The 17,793-nt window shown below is 37.9% G+C and overlaps 1 long non-coding RNA gene across 1 annotated transcript; it reads left to right on the top strand.

Moving 5' to 3' along the window:
- The first annotated feature begins 2,000 nt into the window (after positions 1-2,000).
- On the top strand, positions 2,001-16,781 carry LOC135722401 (uncharacterized). Its single transcript, XR_010522186.2, has 5 exons — positions 2,001-2,425; positions 6,364-8,101; positions 8,196-8,278; positions 12,499-12,746; positions 16,017-16,781. It is a non-coding gene; the product is annotated as an uncharacterized lncRNA (long non-coding RNA).
- Positions 16,782-17,793: the final 1,012 nt, after the last annotated feature.

Here is a 17,793-nt window from a genome sequence, read left to right as displayed (position 1 = left end):
TCACTATTAATGTTATGCTAAATTTATGAACATTTAGCATACTATAAACATGTAAGGATTTCAGTTGCTTAGTAATTACAATACTTTGCCATACAAGTGTTCAATAAAACCATTAAATAACCAGTCTACTATTTTTCAGAAACAAATAAAATCAAACAAATATAATTTTTCAGAATGGCAAATGATTTAAACAAAATATTCATACCTCACAAAGTCGCCAATGTCATCTCCTCAACATTTTTGTGGAGGGCATGAAGTGAAACACACCGCCTCTGGACTCCAGGCTGTTGGCGCATGCTCCTAGTCCCTAACAGGTTAACCAACAGCACTTTGATATAGGGGCTGTTTACACTTGGTATTAAGATGTGTTTTCATCGATCGGATCACAAGTGGACGAGAGAGACACATTACGTTTAGACCTGATATTTAAATCCGTCTCTTTTGTCCACTTTCGACCGCTTCTGTCTGGAATAATGTGAGGGGACGGTCCGTGAGACGGTGGGCGAGTCTCTCTGCTGTCATTCAAACGCGAGCGGGGGTAATTATGAGTTTATATGGACGCAAACTTATATTATGTCGGAGTCCGCTGCTTGTTTAGCAAGTAAACATGCTGCACAGTGTTTTGTACGTTTATATGTTGGAGCTTTCTCAGAATTTTCAGCGCAATTGATGAAATAGGATCGCCCAACTTTCACACTTTCAAAACGAAACTATGGAGAACACCCGCAGTAATTTTATCAATGAAAGGCTAAAAATAGCGCTGTTCACCGTATGTTCATGCCAGAAGTAAAAAAAGATGTAAAACTTGTGTTTAATACCTCAGATTAGAAAAATGGGCGGAGAGAAGGCGGTCGCGTGTGGCTGTTCTAACACATTCAACCACATATGCGTTCCGCAACTCCAAAGCGATCCGATCGAAAGTGGTTTCGACTACCTCTGAATGTGGTTGAAAGTGGTCGAAAGTGGACGCGTTCAAAACGTTTTGAACACCGTTTACACCTGGCATTAACGTCGTCCACTTGTGATCCGATCGACGAAAACGCATGTTATTGCCAAGTGTAAACAGCCTCATAAAATGAGCTGTAAAAAATCCAGCCTAAAAAAATCGCCTAGTGCCACCCTAGTGCTATTGTGGCTAGAAGGGATACAGAAATCTTGTGAAAACTCGCCGAATAAGCACTGTTTTTATCCTTATCCTACCCCCAAACCTAACCCTAAACCCAACATTTAAGAGGATTCAGGCTGTAGCTGTATCCCATCTAGCCAGAACCATTGTTTGAATCCTAATCCTACTCCTAGACCCAACATTCCACAAGATTTCCGCTTTTGCTGTTTCCATTGTAGCCAAAACTGCTAAATACTGCCCTGGGCGGCTGCCCATGTCGCCCATGCATATCTAGCACTGGTTAGTGTAGAGCACTGTGGGTCAACTTTTGTATTTTTAAGTGATTCCTTATAAATAAAATTGTGCTTTATAAACTGCTTAACATTAGTCAGGGTGTCAGAGGGTTTGGTTCTGACACCACCTCTGCAATATGGCTCGCCCTCTGAGAAGATTTAGAAAATTGTTAAGTCAAGGTCCAGTTTAATGAGCAAATCGCCGAATAAAGATCTTCCTCTGTTTTTGCTGACATAGTTATGTGAAGAAAGTGAGTCAATTTCCCACAAGTCATCATTATCGCAGCCTTGTATCTGATACGATAAAGTGTCCCGAGTAGACCGGTTCAAATGTGACGTCCCTCGTGGGATGTTTTGCTCCATTTGCTACAAGTTGGACATTTAGCAAATTTATTCACATACAGTTTGTGTGAATATCTTCAATAAAGGTCCCGGTAGTCTCCTTTACAAGCGTATTCACGGCCATGGTGAAGGAATACAGACTCGTGGCTGTTCTCTGTTGGGCTGCTAATCACGGGACACCGTCTCATAATTGACTCGGCACGGGAGGAGGGGCGGCCCTGGGGCTTATAAGCTTGCTGCTAACAAACGCTTACTGTCACGTCTTTGGTTATTTTGTGAATAGTGAAAATAAGCGGGAAAAATCGTGTTTTCATACAACATCCCAAATGACGCACTTACCAACGCATTAATGTGGCATTTAGGGATCTCTGCGGTCGCTGGAGTGCCGTAATCAGCAGAGATTGTTTAACTGAAGCAAACATGGGACTGAGCTGCTGTAAAGTCGCTGCCTCTTGCCCTGGATGCAGAGTGAGCTGTGGAGATGACTGCCTGTGCGAATGCCACAAGCACGAGCCCTGTCTGGATCGATCTTGTAACCTGTTCTGTCAGTTGTGTCTGGACAGCTGCTGTGCGATATTTTCGGACGACTGTAGCTACACTGTGTGTTTCCTGTGCACACGGATGGCACATGCCTGCGCCTCAGTTTTGAACACAGAGCAGCCCACGTCTACACGGAGATGAGAAGGTAGGAGGAGTAATAAACATCAGTATCAGTGGCAGAGCTAGACTTTTAAAACTGGGGTGGCAAAGGGGTGGCAAGGTATTATTTTGGGGGGTCAATATACAAAGTGTTCAGTTACACTAAAAATAAATTATTTTCCACAAAATGTATATAGATTTGAGATTTGAGAAATGTTCGTAAAAATCAAACAGTGTAATGTTTTCAGCGGGGTGGCAAGGACTTCGTCTGGGGTGGCAATTGCCACCCCAATTAGCCCTCTGGCTCCGCCACTGATCAGTATTCTGTGTCTTCATGTGTATGGCATAAGGTTTGGGTAGTAAAAGTCAAGAAAGGCTGCAGATTGAGGTGCTTCATTTTATAATGTATGAACTTCGCTGTCAACATGACTCAGTGCACTTTTAACCATTGGGAAGTTGGAGAGAATAAGTTGAAAAATGAAAAGGGATCAAAAATAAAACATTGACTACAAAAAAAGGCAAAACAAATTTGGGTGGAAGATTATTTTAACAGTTGGATAGGTTAGGACATTAACTATTCATAGACTACACTTATTGTTAGTTCATTGATAAAATGTTGAATGCTCTCTCGTTACACTGTGTGTTGCTTTGGGTAAATCCGACTGTTAAATGTATAAATATAAATAAAGGTAACCAAAAAAGGAAGAGCAAAACCAGTTTAACTAAAATATTATTTTGGGAATTTTAACAAGTGTTAAAAACAAGGAGTGGAAAAATTTAATTAAATATCAACCAAAATTAAATGATGCAAAAAGTTTAAGTTAAAGACAATTTTTTTAAGCATTAGGAAGTTGTAAATTAATTAATTTGAAAATGTAAAAGAAAGGGAGAGCAGGGGCAATTTTTCAGAAAAAATTATTGTAAAATATAATATGTTAAATATATTTTTGCTAAGTTCAATAACTCACAAGTGTCGTCTACACGGTCAGAAATGTACCTTTTCTGTCACTGGGGACAATTTTGGGTAGATTACGTACCTTAAAGCTGTAGTCTACGATGTTGAAAATCGGTCGAGAAAGCCTGAGACGGTTAGTAAGTTTTAAAAAACTCATCCTGCCCCTCTGTGCTACCTGATCCCTCCCACCGGGAAACGACCTGAACAACGTCATTCATTCAAGCTGTGATCACTGGTAGTAAACATCATCAGAACAGAGATTTACCGAGCTGTAAACACATAAAGCCTTGAAGGAATGAACAATTACAATTATGATTGTAATTGACGTTATTTACTTTCACAACAACGTTTGGCATACGTTTCCCCTACTGAGCTTCAAGAAATGACTTAATAAATATAATTACTTTGACCCGTGATACGCGATGCTAAACAGCGAACATTCCAATGCCGACCGGCAGCATGAGCATGTTGTCAGATTGATAATACTATATTTATGTAACACCTCACACAATCTTTGTAAATATAATTACTTTGACCCGTGATACGCGATGCTAAACGGCTAACATTCCGATGCCGACCGGCAGCATGTTGTCAAACTTATAAAAATATATTTATGTAACACCTCACACAATAAAAGTATAAATAAATGCGTACCTGTTCAACAAAAAGTCTGCCGTGTCGGCGTCGGTTTTCAGCCCCAAATCTCCCTGAAGCTTCCTCCAACGGTCAACCCTATATTGATTCTACTTAGAGTCCGGCGTTTTTCACACTTTTTTTTACCTCTGCTCTTTCTTCAACAGACTTCTTTTTTCTTCCAACCTTTACTGTAGGGACAAGCAGGGGCTGCTTGCTGCTGTCGTTTAGTTTTTTTCCATTAGTGAGATGTTGCTGCTTCGCTAGCTACCACACACTGACAAAAATTTCATGTCGCAGGAGAGGGGCGGGGTCGTGTGCGATGGGGTGGAGACGCGAGCACGAGGTGGATTTTCAAATGTAGCAGGGATTGGATGAGAGCAGTTAACCAATGTAAGCTGTCCGGCCGGACAGTTTACATTGGTCAACTTATCTGCTACCATACACCCAATAGACTGAATGGATTTTTTAAATTGTTTTTTCTCTTCATATTGTTAGGATTTTACTGTAGAACCATAGCCAGCATCTAAACGAGGTTATTAATAATGAACAATCTTTGAAATCGTAGACCATAGCTTTAAGGACTTACATTGTTAGAAAAAAGTCAAAATATATACCCTAGCTGTCAATGGGGCAGCACCCTTAAAGAAGGTAATTGTATGGACCATTAGGTAAACATTTAGTACCAATATGTACCTTTGAGATACTAATATGTATTTCACTTTGAACATAAGTAGTGAATTGTTACTTTTGACCGTGTCAGCTGGAACGAAAGTAACACAGAGATGGGTGAAAAGTAACACAGCAGAACAAGATAGATTTTTGTGTTACACTTGTTTTTAGTAAATATACATGACTATGAATTGTTAATATGTAACAGCAAACATATTTTGTTATTTATCTTTGAAAAAAAATGATTAAATTACATTTTCATTTTAAATTTCAGTTTATCAAACGTTTCAAAAGCACCCAACTATACAAACCTGAATTTTTGAGAATATATTTTTTTTAACAATATAAACAATATTAAAATGAAATTAAATTAGCATAATATAAATTCTCAACATAATGCAACAGTATTAGCAGCGGGACAAAAGTAACAAGTGTTACTTTCGTCCCGACAGAAACTCATGACATTTAAAGCAACACTATGTAGTTTCCATGTAAAATTGACTTACGGCTCCCCCATGTGGTGGAAAAGTGCAACAGTGCCTTGTTTCAGTCACTCTTCTGCAGGCAGGGGGAGGGGCGGGGCTGTGTGCTCTACCCTCCACTGCCACTTTCAGAGTGTGCTTGTAGCAGCTAGGAGGCTGCTCAGGTTGCAGCAACAGTACAATTTGTCCAGTTAAAAGTTGTTCTATCACTGAAATAATTTTAGAGACATTTTTTAAAGGTTGAAAAACTACACAGTGTTGCTTTAAATCCGATTTACTTTTATTTTGAAAAAACTCTGAGAAGTCAAACTTTAGGATGTGTTAGAGCACTAAATAAATTGTAGATTGATCAGTATTGTAACACATGAAACCAGAAACACAACGTTATAAGAAAAAAATACAGCTTTAGGAATTTACTTACCATGGTCGAAAACAGCTTTCTGGACCTACACGCGTGAAACAATGATGAAATTACGCAATATTTGTTGGCTCTGTCAAGGGTTGCGTACTAAAGATGCTGTCATAGTTTGAAATGCAAATGTATTCAGGGCTCAGAGAAAATCTCTTTGTTACTTTCATCCCACGGTACAGTACTTTTACCACGGTTCTGCCCTAAGACTAAACTAAAGTTCGAAACTAATCGGAAGACAAGTATAAGTTATAGATTATTTTATTTAGTTTTTTTTTCTTTTCAACACATTTTAAAAATTACATTTTTTTCTTTTAATTGTTATTTTAAATTTTCATGTAATTTTTTTATGCGATTTCAAATGCCTCTCATTTCTAATTATTATTATTATTATTATTATTATTATTCTCCTAGTTGTTTTCTCATTTCTATTTAAAGCACTTTCAATTACCCCTATGTATGAAATGTGCTACAAATAAACTTATCTTGCCTTATTTTATACAGTGGGAAGCTGGAAAGGAGTTAAAAAACTAAAAGGACTTTAAAAAATTAAGTAGTAAGTAAGTTTATGTAAAGGATACGGGGACAAAGCTTTTTATTTTGAATAACATGCACAAACAATGTGTACACAATAAGACTAGGAACATGCATTCATAAGGCAGTCTATTTTTGGTGTAAACAAAATAGGTGTAACCAAGTATTATAATGGATCTGATCTTTATCTAAAATATCAGATTACAAGGTATTGCAAACCATCTTAAACATTTTAAAACGTATTACATATACAGTACACAAACTTCAAAAGCTACATTGTCTGATTTCTTGGTCCATAGGTTTTCGTTTGAAAGGAAGACAGCTGGATTGTGGCACTCTGAGTTTACATCTGAAGACTTTAATGGGAACTAAAAGGCGAACCGGGTACCAGGTTTAACCAAAGTTGGAGAAAGCATTTTCTGTATACCAAGAGAATGGGGAAACGTCATGAAAATTATTTTTTTACAGATGTACTACCACTGTTAACACAGGCCAGGATGCACTGTGTATAGATTGTGCTTGGAATTGTATCATACAAGTGATTCTATATTGACGCTTTTATCTGACACACACGTTATGATGATAATGGGAGGTTTCCCTGCTGGAAAAACCAGCATATGATGTGTTTTGGTGCTGGTTTGCTAGTGAACACTAGCTAAACCAGCACCAAACCAGCACCAGCTAAACCAGCAACAAAACAGCAATAGCACCAGAATCCATTGCTGGTCATACCAGCAAGACCAGCATATGTTGTGTTTTGGTGCTGGTATGCTGGTGACCACCAGCTTAACCAGCATATGCTGCGTTCCAGAGCACATCCAAACCAGTGGGATGTAGGACTTATCCTACCTCCAACTAGGAAAAGTGCACTGGAATGCCTGTCGAAGTGGAACCTCCTACCGGCGAACTCGGGGGAGTTCGACCTACCCCGACTTCAGCAAAATAAGTCGAAGGACAATGGCGGCACCCATAGAGTCTCGCGTCGTGAGAGGAAAACTTCAAGGAATAGACTATAAATTGTACTTCTCTGCTTGTAAGGTTGTTTTAGACACTGTAATTTTAACACAACTTGTTTTTTATATTATGGCGTGAAATTATGTCGTTATTATCTGTTAGCATGAAGATACGGTAAAAGTATACCAAGTTACTTAAGCGACATGCAGCGCTTTTATATAATGGCTTCAGAACACTTTGTAAAGATGTTAAACTTGATGTTTTAGTGTAGTGTGAACTGCACAGTTCGGACTGACGTTTAAAAGTCATGTAGTCTGTACGAGCCTTAAGAAGACCGGTAGGTCGTCCATGTTTTCTGTTTACGTTCCACTTAAAATGCATGGAACGCTTTGAAGTAGGAGCTAGGACACTTCAGGAAGGATACGTCCCACGTCCCACTGGTTTGGATGGGCTCTGGAACGCAGCAAAAGACCAGTATAATTCCCATGCTGGTCTGATTTTTTCAGCAGGGTTGACAGCCGATATGTAGTTAACATTGTAGACGTTCATTTTATACAGTAACTTTAACTTGGTGTAGTTTTTGGTAAGCTTTAGCTGTGATTTTAACTAAGGTAATTGTTGTTTATTTTGCTTGTTATCAGAAATAAACTCTACTTTACTGTTATTGATTCTTTGCAGAGTTTACCGGAAGTTACGTTTGTTACACAAAAGCTGTATGTTTAGATCTACTTTCCTGCAGAGTTCACGTCCAACCCTAATCAAACACACCTGAACCTGCTAATCAAGCTGTTTATGGCTATACCCAAAAATAAGAGGCAGGTGCTGAAGCAGGGTTGGATGTAAAGTAGGCAGGAGGATCAATCTAAATGTTCAAATGACTCCACATTTTCTCAGAGGACAAGCAGGAAAAACTTGACTCACACACCCTGTGAAACCTGCCGTCAGAGGTAGAGTATTTATATTTCAGAGTCCGCCCAGGTGTGTGTCATATCAGCCCTGACGATCTCATGACAAGGATATACGTTTGGAAGTTAAACTAACTATGGTTTTTACAAGATGAAAAGAAGCTCCCAGCTTAAAAAGGTAAACACGAGTGTGTGAGAAGGAAAGATTGTGTGTAGTTTGTGTCAGAGTAGTGATTGAGGATTTTAATTTCTTCTCATTTAATTTTATAAAGAGAGAACCGTGAAGGACTGAAGAAAAGACGATTGAAGAGAAAAACAGGAGTCTTGCACTCGGAGGGCACTTGGAAAAGATAAGGTGAATTAAAATGGCACTTCTCTTTTTAATTTCAGTGATTTGAAACACATCCATGCCCTGCAGCCCTGTCCCTGGGTAAATTATTTGATTTGAACTGATTTTTTTGTTGTGAAAAGTTCGCTTTAATAAAAGTGTCATCCAGATCGTGCTTGTTTGAAAGCTCTGAGCTATAATGTTTGCATTTTGTCGAACATAAATATAAGATGAAAGATACAAGAATCGTCTGAGTATATGTTTTGGCTTCGTAATATTTTACTTGCATATATATGACCCTGGACCACAAAACCTATTGTTTGTGGCAATAGCAACAACACTTTTTTTTATGCCAAAAATCATTAGGATATTATGTAAAGATTGTTTCATGGAGATGTTTTGTAAATTTCCTACTGTTAATCTATCAAAATGTATTTATCATTAGTAGTTGCTAAGGACTTTACTTAGACAACATTTAAAAGGCGATTTTCTTAATATTTTTTTGCATCCTTAGATTTTCAAATAGTTGTATCCGAGCCAAACATTGTCCTATCCTAACAAACCATACAATGGAATGCTTATTTAGTCTGCTTGCATGCGACGTATAAATCCCAATTTCGATGACTGACCCCAGGGTCACTTTTTTTAAGTGATGTCTTTTCAATAAAAAATGTAGTGGTTGCATCTTAAATTTCTAGTTTCTTTCTTTTTTCAAATAAATAACACAAATAAACATTTACAAAGGCATATACAAACATGTACTGTTTATACATTATATAACAGAAAGGCATATCTGATATACCCAACTAAATGTCAATAACATGTATTCTTTTATATGGAGTCCCTACACTCTCAGAAATAAAGGTACAAAACTGTACCTTTTCTGTCACTGGGGCTGTACCCTTTCAAAAAGTACAGCTTTGCACCTAGGGATTTCATTTTAGTACCTCAGAGGTACATGCTGGGACCAAAGAGAGCTTATTAGTACCTCAAAAATACATATTAGTATCTCAAAGGTACATATTGGTACTAAATGTTTACATATCTGTACCTAATGGTCAATACAATTACCTTTTTAAAGGGTGCTGCCCCACTGACAGCTAGGGTACATATTTTGACTTTTTTCTAACAATGTAGGTCCTTAAGGTACGGTAATTTACCCAAAATGGTATTCTGTTTTGTATTCCTGTAAAGGCACCGAACAGAAACTTGGGGTAAAGCCCCAGTGACACAAAACTGTGTACCTTTTATTTCTGACAGTGTAAGGGGACATTGAGCAAAAATTAAATAAAGTTTAGTTTCATGTGCTCACTCAAAACCTTCATGTGCTGAATTTTTTTTTAAGTTTAGTTTTGCGCGCTCACGTGAAGCTATCGCGTAAGCACATGGAAGCACACGATAGCTTCACGTGAGCGCGCGAAACTAAACTTAAAAAAAATTCTGCACATGAAGGTTTTGCGTGAGCACATGAAACTAAAATTTATTAAATTTTTGCTCCATGTCCCCTTAGGGGCTCCATACTTTTCCATATATTTTCCGATATATTTTTACATTTAAAGCTTTGTGGACATTTAAGCGGCTTTGAGACAGCTTAATGTTGCCAAAAAAATGTATTTCATTTGAATAATGTGTATTTTCTGGGATCTGAATCCATGACCCTCATGTTAAAAAAATCAAGGTTTCTTGTCAGACTGTATGGTAGTGTTGTAGTCAAGACCACCTAAACCGAGACCAAGTTATGACCAAGACAGGCCGAGACCAAGACTTTGAAGGGTTGAGACCAAGTCAAGACCAGTGCCATCAGTTGTGGTCTTGTCCGGTCTTATATACTGTACTTTCCTATGTTCTTACCTCAACTTAGACAAATGAATACATACCTATCTTTTATCAATGTGTGAACTTAAACTTTGTATGGTGGCACAAAATAAAACGTGGCTTTTTTTAAAGGGATACAAAAGGGAAAACTGTGTATGGCGGAAGAGGACTTATTTTGCAGCTCTTCGAGTGATGATGTCAGGAGTGATGATGCTACTGCACCAGAGATCGAAGTGCTCCAAACTAAGTGCTCTTCTGCCATACAATATAGTTCTCATTTATCTTAAAAAAATCGCCTTGTTTTGTGCCACCATACTTACTTGTGTAACTACTCATGTAACAGTCTTTAAATGGGGAAAACATGGAAGTGTTTGGTGGCTTTTAAATTTATCCCTGTTTGGATCCTAAAGGGGATCGCACACCGGCCGCGCAGCTCAGCGTCACGCCTAGCAGAACTCTGAGGTATTGTAAACCGGAAGTGCACATTAAATAGCGCGAGTTTCGTCAGATAGCGTCTACTTCAAAATGCAAAATATACATTAGCAGCCAATGTTAATCCTTAATGATTTGGGACAAATATGATGTTATTTAATGTTAAACTCTGTGTGTGGCGCTCTGTGGCGTGACAGGGATTTGAACCACTTCCTGAGTCACAGCTGGGCGGCGCGGATAGGCGCCACCTGGCGGCGCCGGTGTGCGTATACTCATAGAAAGCAATGTGTTCGGTTTTTTTTTAGAACGGCGCGGCGCTGAGCTGCGCGGCCGGTGTGCGATCCCCTTAAGGAATGAATGGAGCTAGGATAAATGCTAACACATTCACGATGCGCTGCACAAAGATTAAGTGCACGCATTGAAAAAAGATTGGTATGTATTAATTAGTCTAAGTTGAGGTAAGAACATGGTAAAATATTGTAAAACTGTGGTGTTTAACTATAAGCTTACAACCAGGATTAGCTACTTTAAGACCATTGTTTTTCACTTATTTCCCTCTGATTTTAGGGTTCAGTTATGGTTATGGTTGGGGATAGGTTTTATTTACAAAAATGTTGTCCTTGGGTCAACACAATATTTTGCCCTGAGGACATCTCTCACTTGGCAAAATCAGATCAAGCTTCCATGAAGAACCTTTAAACTACCACAGAAGCTTTGTTGCAAAAGAGGTACAGTCCACTTTAGACATCAACTATATGTGACTGTGCTGTCTAAATGAGTCGAAATGCGCATGGGCTAATTTTGAGAGGTTTTCATAAATAAGTACATTAAGCTCTTGATCCCAATGCTTAAAATCAGTATTTAAACATCTGAAATGACCTTAATTTACACATTTTCTAAGAGGTATAGCCGACCTCCATAAGTCTTTCCTAACACAAAGCATGCGTGTCCATTGGAAGCAAACCACTTGCACATCAGATGTTTTGGTTTCGGTTTTAAAACGCTTGGGAATGAGAAAATAAAGTGCAGGACGTGCTTCATGTTGAAAAAGTTATTAAGAGCGGCCAGACACGAAAACAATCCTCACGTTAACTGCCACATCAAAAGTGTGCACACAAAGCTTTCAGACGTCGTGCGTTCCCAATATACAAAGACTTACAGTTAGAATTCACATGGACATAATCTGTTATGCCTTTAGTAAATCTATGGGAAAATATCTGGTGTAACACTCTTTTATTAGATCCTTGCATTTTATTAGATTACACAGCTGTATAAATGGACTTTATACATCTAATTATGTAGCTTTTTTGGTTAATTTTTGGCCATTTTTGCCTTTATTGGATAGATAGTTATTAAGGAGACGACAGGAAAGTATAGGGTAAAGAGAGGGATATGGGATTGGCAAAGGACCTCGAACCTGGATACGACCTCGGGTCGCCAGAAATGCATCTGCACCATGTATCGGAGCGCCGTCCACTACACCATCGGCTCCGACATTATGCGGCATTTTGAATTTTTTTTTTAATAGAGAAAGTGAAATAATATAGTAAACTCATTTTTGAATATTTTCTCATTGCAACTCAATTTGCCAGGCTGGGTCGCACATGTAAATTTATTCAAGTTATTTAGGGAACTTCAATCTGTCAGGAGTTTTGCTAGTGTCTGTAGATTCAACGTCTGCTCTTGCTTGATACAAACAAATTAATCTGGCAACTACGTCACTTGTTATACCAGTTTATATAATTGCCAAATATAAAAATAGGTGAGCCCTGCCATAAATATGACTAATTGTCATTGAAGGATCAAAACAACATTCCAACATGGGCGTTCTCCAGGGACCAATGCATGTCAACATTCAGATAAAGCCATATACCATTGATCCATTTCCATATCAGTTAATGACTATGAAAGGATGGTCTCAGATACTGGAGCGTAATTATCATCGATTGATTCTCCGCACCCATGAATCAGAGCATAACTGTCTCTCTCTCTCCCTTCAGGTCTGATCTGGTAGACTGAGCCATGGAGGATTACAGAAAAGAGCCACCGCCGGACTATTCTGAGGTTGTTACGCAGCAACACACCAGCAATACCAACCAGAGCTCCTCTGCTGATAAGACGCAGGGAGGAGGCTGCAAGAGATGCTGCATGAGTACCAAGAGATGTCTGATGAGTCCTGAGTGCGGCCGGTGTCTTAACATCGCCAGCGTTGTTGCCATGTGCGGCATGTGTATCCGAATGTTTGTGTGTAAGTATCAAGCACATGTTTATTATTATTTGCACATGTTCTTACCCCTCCCCTGTCCAAAGCAAAAGTCAAAGCCTTACACATTGTCAAAGAGTGTCCATGTATAAAATACTTAATTGAGGTTGTTTTTGGAAACACAAACTTTACTGTATGTTCTCAAGCAGTTGTTAAAGTTTTAGTTCGCAAAGGTTGCACAATAAACCTCTGCAGTACCACAGTACAGTAAGGTAACCACTGCATTGCGTTGAGGGGTGGGCAGAGCGAAGGCTATAAAAATAACGATGCGTGTTTGATATTTTATTAAACGTCCGTATGAGACAACCAAGTTGTGTCAGACTGAGCACACTTATACACTATTCTGTTTGATTATTTGTATACGTAGTGTAAGTACACGGAGTCTGCATTAAAAATGATAAGAGACATAGTGCACACTTCATCTGTGAAAAAGCGCTCCGCATTAGTGATCACTGCTGAATATTTGAAGTGCTAAGATGCAAAAGCCGCTAAACGCCTCCTCCATCAAAAATGAGATGATGGGTGTTTCTCAAACGTAAGGATGCGTCCTAGAAAGGCTGCATACTATATATCTGCTGCCACATCCAGCATCGTCGAAGGACCTCTCAATCCGAAGGATGATTTGAAGGCAGCCTCTGTTTCGTGTACTTAATTTGGCCTTTTTTTTTTTGTATGTATGAACTGTATCTGTCGTGCCCTTAAATCCCCACAATACCTTGCGCACATTCAAAAAAATCACGAGAAACAAATTGGCACATTCGTCACCCATTTTCGTTCTTAAATATAAGCCAAAGATTGCTAGGAAATGAGTAGGCACAGCTCACCTGTTTTCAGTATGAAATGTAAAACAAACATTTGTTTTCCTTGTTTTTTTTTGTAATTTAATCAAAATGTTAAACTCCAAATTCTGTATAGAACTGGGCGACCACAAAGGGATGATATATGATTCTCATTCACAGTATTGAATTAATGGAAAGTTGTAATAACTTTTTGTGGTGATGTGTTGCATTATCTTCATCTTATCACTTTAAAGTTTTCATGACAAGACCATGGGGGTGGAAACTGTATGACTAGACCATCTCATTCTAGCATTTAAACTTGTGGAGGACTTCCTAAAGCGCATCCTTACATTTAAGAAACGCCCACTGATATTAACCAAATGCTCTCGGCACATATTATATGTTCATTAAATACTTTTGCTTCATATCCCGGCCACAGGCCATTCAGATTGTTGACTAATTCGTTAAATGCCACAACAAATTTTCAGCAGTCCTCTAGTTGTGCGGAAGATGAATGTAAAGCATCACATTCAAACTTGCGAGCACTAAGGGGCTGTTTACACTTGGTATTAAGATGTGTTTTCATCGATCGGATCACAAGTGGACGAGAGAGACACATCACGTTTACACCTGGTATTTAAATCCGTCTCTTTTGTCCACTTTCGACCGCTTCTGTCCTGAATACTGTGAGGGGGTGGTCTGTGAGACGGTGGGCGAGTCTCTCCGCTGTCATTCAAACGCGAGCTGGAGTAATTGTGAGTTTATATGGACGCGAACTAATATTGTTAGTTCGCAAGTAAACATGCTGCACAGAGTTTTGTACTTGTGTATGTTAGAGCTTTCTCAGAATTTTCAGCGCAATTGATGAAATAGGATCGTGCAACTTTCACACATTTTCAAAACGAAACTATGGAGATCAGCCACTTTAGTTTTATCAATGAAAGGCTAAGTCAGAAGTCAGAAAAGATGTAAAACTTGTGTTTAGTACCTCAGATTAGATAAATGGACGGAGGGAAGGCAGTCGCGTGTGGCTGTTCAAACACATTCAACCACATGTGCGTTTACACTACAAAAGCAATCCGATCGAAAGCCAAGTGTAAACAGCCTCTAAATCCTGAATACAACCCACAAGTATCTGCCACATTCATCACAGCGCCCCCTAATGTGTGGTTCAGTTCCTTTACGTTTAGCTTTTTATAGCTGACATTTAATTATTTGCAATGATTCTAGTTGCATTTTTAGATGTGGAGGTTTTTAAAACGCTTGTATGCATTTAGAGGGTTTTGCAGTTAAAGACCAAATTGTTAAATGATGGGATGACTAAAGTAACATTTGTAAAAATTAAGCATTTCAATTACAGAATAATAATCTTTTAATTTGCATTAAAGTGAAGTTACTGAACCTAAACGTGAATAAATTTTTTTTTATCAGTTTGTCTTATAAGAACACAGGTCAGTTGCGCACTTGGAGGGTTTTGCTCTTTATTTCCTCAGTGAATTACAATGCAACAGATTATTTTACTACACTCTAAAAATTGCTGGGTTATTTTCAACCCAGTTTTGGTCAATAAGGGATGAAACCAGCCCAGTGGGTTGTAATTTAACCTATGCTTGCTTACTTACTTATTTAGTTGACGCTTTTATCCAAAGCAACGTACAATTGCTATACATTTCAGAGGTCGCACGCCTCTGGAGCAACTAGGGGTTAAGTGTCTTGCTCAGGGACACAATGGTGTGTCACAGTGGATTCAAAACCAAAATGCTGTATTTTTAACCCATGGGTAAATATTAAGAGATTTTGAGGAATGTTTGTAACCAAACCATTCATGAGCCCCATTCACTTCCACAGTATTCTATATTAAGTGAATGGGGCTCATGATCAATTTGGTTACAAACTTTTTTTTTTGTGCGTGAACTACTCATTGAACCCAACACCTTGGCTCAATACATTTTAACCCAACGCTGTTATAAATATCCCAGGATTTTTTAGAGTATAATTCAGAACTTTTGTATCTTTTGCATCACTTTAAAAAAATGCAATGTAGCCACTTTCGTAATAAAGACAAAATGTACATTTTGCTTTAGATCGAAAAATGTTTCTAAAAGAGAAGTCAAAAAGTGCTTCTTAGGCATATTATAGTGAAGGATGAAATTTAAGAAATCAACCCTGAGCTAACAGTAATGGGACTGTGTTAGGTTGGGCGGGACAGACCGAGAACAAATAAATTGTAAGCAGGGACGGTGTGTTCCCTACTCTGGATAACATCTATAGGAGTGGAATAAAACTCTAGGTACATGGGAATGAAACATCAGTTTTAAACAAGTCATCTTGTGCTTCACTGAGATTTTTTTCCTGTTTACTGTCATTTTTTTTTTTATATAAAATGACACTTTATGATAGTTTTTATATTAGAGTTATTTTTAAAGGAGATTTGCTGCAATGTTTGCCTAATTTGTTGTTTTTCTTTCTTTCACAGAGCTCCTGCAGATCTCTCATCCAGTGGTGTCCTACTCAAATTAAGACATTTGCTCTTTTCCAAAACCTGTAACATTTATAAACCTGGAATACAAGTCCATGTCATACAACATTACACATATCAGTGTATCCATGTGTTTCTTCACAGATAAGGTCCTCACAAAATCAGATTCATTTAAAATGGCAAATGACATAGAAATATGAAGACGGCAAACAAAGATGCAGTGAAGCAGCTACTGCTATAGGTTTTTTTTGGACCGAACTAGTATCATGTCCTTAGTCAGTGCAATAGAAATTAATTTCCCTTATTCTCTTAAGCTTCATGAAGAAAACAGTGTTTTATATGAAAATTACAATGAATTTAGTTATTTTAAATCTACTTTAAATCAAATTTGGTTCAGAAATGGTCCCAAGTTGTCACTAGGGCAGTACCCTATAGATATAGATACATGGGTACAAATATGTATGTATTTGGTACTTAAATGAAGTTTTTTTTTTTTTAGGTGCAAATGTGTACTTTTGGAAGGGTAGCACCTCAGTGACAGCTAGGGACCATTTTGACTATTTTTATCTGACAATGTAGATGGAGTCACTTGTAAATGCTTGCAACATTAACCATTGTATACTAGTGGGATGTATTGTAGCATCTACTTTCGCAATTCATATCCACCTTGTATCATACCTTTGTTCTTAATTTCCTCCTCTTGTTGCAAATTGCAAAATGTTTGTTATATAGATGTAAAATTAATAAAGATCTGATAGTGAACGTTTTATTTTTTCAGATTTCTTAAAGCTAGCCTCTATCATTCACATGTTGTGTATTCAGATAATACATCGCTAAGAGAAAAATGTGTTTAAATTATTTTTTTTCATTATTAAGAGAATAATTTATGCTGATCATTTGGGATTAAGATGGCATGGTTGCTGCGGTGAAATTTTATCTCCTAATTATATTGTGAATATTCGGTGTGTCATGAATCAAAGGTCAAGCATTTCTCTGGGGCTCATAATTATTCTGCTTTTCACTGGCTGTTCTCTACTGACCCATTTTTTTTATTGTTATACACGGGCACAGAGTGTAACACAAGATGTAATCAGACCGAAGACTTCACGCACAGTTTTATTGCATGTTCAAAACGGCAAACACAATATTAAAATCAGAATCCAGCTGAGTAATAAAAGTAATCCAATATCATAATCAAAAATACGCAAGCTGCTGCTGAGTGAACAAAGAAACAAATCACAGCTACAAACCCTTCAGAATGAAACGCGTTGAGGAAACTCCATGTAAATAAGATCACAAGGAACAGATGGCATTACATACGCTGAACAAAGCACAGATGTAGGGAAACAATGGCTGTGTGCGCAGGACTGGCTTACTGAATACCATTTTTAAAAATAGTATGAAACAATGCATTATGAATGATTTTGTTTTACAAAGAGCAGCAGGCTACAATATAATGCATACTGCAAATGAAAGTTGACTTTGATAAAAAATATATTAAAGCATATGATATTATTTTCGCATTACCATCATGTCAGGTATTGTAGTCAAGATCACTCAAAGTGCACCTATTTCATTGCTAAAAACAACATTATGTTGTGTATTTGGTATAATACAGTGTGGTTTATGGCTTAAAAACACATTATTTTCCACATAGTGTACATTATTGTAGCATCAGATTTCCCTGTCTTCCTGAAACACACAGATTCAAAAATAGTCCCCTGCTATTAAAAGTAACCAAGGGGACTATTTTCAGGCAGTGCGTAATATCACT

Source organism: Paramisgurnus dabryanus, chromosome 3 (assembly GCF_030506205.2).
Source record: "Paramisgurnus dabryanus chromosome 3, PD_genome_1.1, whole genome shotgun sequence".
In the NCBI taxonomy this organism is placed as follows: domain Eukaryota; kingdom Metazoa; phylum Chordata; class Actinopteri; order Cypriniformes; family Cobitidae; genus Paramisgurnus; species Paramisgurnus dabryanus.
This window is presented reverse-complemented; position numbering and strand designations above follow the sequence as displayed.